This window comes from Triticum aestivum, chromosome 3D (genome assembly GCF_018294505.1).
Source record: "Triticum aestivum cultivar Chinese Spring chromosome 3D, IWGSC CS RefSeq v2.1, whole genome shotgun sequence".
NCBI classification, from domain to species: Eukaryota; Viridiplantae; Streptophyta; class Magnoliopsida; order Poales; family Poaceae; genus Triticum; species Triticum aestivum.
Genome location: NC_057802.1, coordinates 565,014,077 through 565,017,720, shown reverse-complemented (window position 1 = coordinate 565,017,720; position 3,644 = coordinate 565,014,077).

The following is a 3,644-nucleotide window of genomic DNA, read 5'->3' as shown; positions in this document are numbered from 1 at the left end:
GGGCGGTCGATATATATACCCCCTCTCGACCATGATAACTTATACCACGGGAGCACCCCCCCCCCCCCCCCGGCCCTCTCGCTCGACCAAAACTCTCGAGGACACCCAAACCCTAGAAAAAAACGATGTCGGTCTCCTACCACCTCCCGTCGCGCCCCTACCCGACAAACTCTCTCGAGGCCACCCCAAACCCTTGAATCGTTGTCGAGGCCACTAATATGATTCCTTATTGTGATTAGCTAGCTAGTTCTATGTTTGCCACTAATATATCCATCTATCATGTTTGAATAATAATTGCCATGCTGTAAATATTTGCAGAAACTATGGAGCACACCCGAGACGAAGCAACAGAAGCGATGTTGGGGGACATAGTCGCAAAAGGAAGTGATGCCGTCTTGTCGTTTCTCAACGACACCGATGGTCTGGAAAGACAGGGTGAAGAAGCAGGCTATGATTATGATGGCTCCAGTGACCCAATGCCGGTGCAAGAAGGAGACCGTGATGACGGCTCCGGTGACCCAATGCCGGTGCAAGAAGGAGACCGTGTTGACGGCTCCGGTGACCGAACCGAGTCCGGCCAGGTATATATATTAGTTAAGCCTGTGCTGACTAGCTAATTGATGCATTCATTGTTTTGGTATATGTACACATATTAATTAACTCTCGTCTTTCTTCTTTTTCTAGCCCTCCGGATCGAGCATAACTTCGATAAAGAGACGAGGCCCGAAGAAAAAGTTGCGCTCAGATGAAAGGTTTGAGATCATAGAAATCGCGTGCGATGGCCAACCGACTGAATCCATCCGGACAAAGGAAGCATTTGTTGCTCAGTGCGGGGTTCTTGTTAGGGACAAGATCCCGATCAACATCCACCAATGGTTAAAGCCGGCTAAAGAAGACCCTGAGGTGTCTTATGTCTCCGATATGTAGAAAGATGATCTTTGGACCGCGCTGAAGGAAAATTTCACCCTACCGCCAGAGGAGGATCCGGAGAAGCCAGTTAAAGAGCAATTGATCAAGTCTCATGCTCTTAAGAAGATGGCAGAACTATTCAGGAGGTGGAAGAATGAGCTGAAAAAATTTGTCGACAAAGAAGAGACACCAGAATTCATCGGCCGGTATGAGAAGATCAGAGATCACTGGCCCGCATTTGTGGCCCACAAGACATCGGACAAGAGTAAGAAGATGTCAGTGACAAATAAGAAAAATGCTGCGAAGAAGAAGCTTCACCATCGCACGGGGTCAGGTGGCTACCTCAAAGCCCGACCATTGTGGGCCAAGGTTGAGAATGACCTGATTGATAAAGGGGTCGAACGAGAGACATTGAACTGGCCAGATCGTTGCCGGACTTGGTTCTTCGGGGTTGGCGGAACCTTGGACCCTGTATCAGGGAAGTGCGTTTGGACGGACAAGCAAATGAGAATACCAGTCACGAGGCTTCAGGAGTATATCGATGCAGCCCAGCAGGGGACGTTCGTTCCAGACACAGAGAACGACGAGCTCACAATGGCCCTCGGGAATCCTGAGCACCCTGGACGGACACGAGGCATGTCAGGCTCCGTTCCGTGGAAGGCTGGGTTTCCGGATGCAGGCGGTTACAAATGCTAGGAGAGGAAGAAGAAAGTGGAGCATACCCAACTGCAGGAGCTGCATGCAAGGGTACAAGCGATAGAGGAACGAGAAGCAAATCGCAGCAAGCGACCTGCCAAAGCTTCCCCTGAAGCTACCCCGCCATCTCAGCGGAGAAGCAGCGTGGCTTCCACCGAGCAGCTTCAGCTGGAGCCTGTCTTCACGGCTCCTGCTAGCTACCCCGTGGATGCTATCACGGAGTCTCAACATTGCCACCTTATGACGCAATGGATGAAATTCAAAGTCAAGGCGGTTGTTGGCTCTGTTTTACCTACTAAACCTGGCGCAACCTACCACTGCCGGCCGATTCCAGAAGGATATGCTAGGGTGATGGTGGATGAAATAACGGACGGATTTGAGGACCTCGAGCTTGACCACCCTACCGGTGAAGGGGAGACTCGGCTGGGTTCTTCTCTGAAGACTCCATGCCTATGGCGGAAGGAGCTCATCAACCTTCCGAACTAGACGCCTCCGCCTCCTCCTCCTCCTCCGGCTAGTCAGGGCACTCTGCCTCCTTCTCCGGCGCGTGGCGGCACTCCGCCTCCTTCTCCGCCTTCGCCGGCGCGCCCGAGCAGCCAGCAGCCTCCTCCTCCTCCGCCTCGCCAGCAAGGGCGGAAGAGACCCGCCGCCGCTCCGGCTGCTCCGGCGCGTCGTAGTCCTTCTCCTCCGCCTCGTAAGCAAGCATGAAAGAAGACAGCCGCAACCGCTCCGTCTGCTCCGGCGTCTAGCAGTACAGCCAGAGGCGGGAGGCAATACAGATTCGGTCCTTCTCTAAAGACTCCAGAGAAGTTACCATATGAGAGGACCGAGGAGGAAACCACGAAGATCATGCGAGCCAAAGTGACGAACTTCTTTGAAGGGGTGAAAGCAAAGAAACATCCACCTCCGGAGGAGAAGATAGATCCGGTGAAAGCGAAGCGCTTTGGATGCCCTGAAGAAACCACCAAAGTCTCCGCCGAAAGGCAACTATGACCGCATTATTGAAAATTCATTTCTCGAAGCGGGGCGGTTGGGAAGTACTGTCAGTGATCAAAGGCGAGCTGGGAAAAAAATTGCCCAGCTCGGCGAACAAGCGAACCAATCGAGCCCCCCGCTCCAGGTGTCTAGCGATATCGTCGCTAATGATCCGAGGATGGTGCCCGGTTATAGCAATCTTGGAGATTACCTGCCCGACGATGTACATTATGATTTCTTGGAGGTGGACGAACACAGATACGAGTACGGGAAGCCTCTCGTCAAAGATGAAAGATCTCTAACAACGATGATGTGAAGATTCCATGATTGGTACATGAAAACCTGCAGAGAGTCTGGGGGGGCGAATATTTTGACGCTGAGAGTTAAAGAGGAGCATGACCTCGTTGGAATTGATCTATTGCATGTTCCATTTGAGGAGTTCTTCCAGTTTTTAATCAAAAGGCCCTCGATAAATTAACAGCTACTTCTGTCATTAAGTCTCTATATATAGGCCAGCTCTTTCATTGCATGTCTTTTTAATTATCCTCACTATATTATGCAGATTGAAGATCACCGAAATGAAGAAAAGACAAATCGTTGATATTGGGTTCATTAACACAAATCTCATAGATGCATATATGGTTGAATTTCAGGCCAGAGATACCGAGGCCAAGTTGCTACAATCGTTTGTATTAAATCAAAACAAAGCTATAATACTCTTTCCTTACAACTTCAAGTGAGTGTTACTGTCTTGTGCATATTCGGTTTCCCTTATTAGTCGAGGTTATAGTAATGTAATTGATGAGTTATGCATGCGTGCGCAGCTTTCACTATATTCTCCTAGAGATTAAGCTTGACCAGGGACTAGTAACCGTCTTAGACTCGAGACGAAAAGGTCCCAAGGAGTATGCGGACATGGCTGAAATTCTAGAGAAGTAAGTTAAATCGATCATCATCGCACTATATCGGCAACTTTGTTCATTTCCTGATATCAAGTAATTGTTTTCTTTGTCTGGCAGGGTTTGGAAAAAATTCACCTCAAAAACTTCGGGACTGCCGAAGAA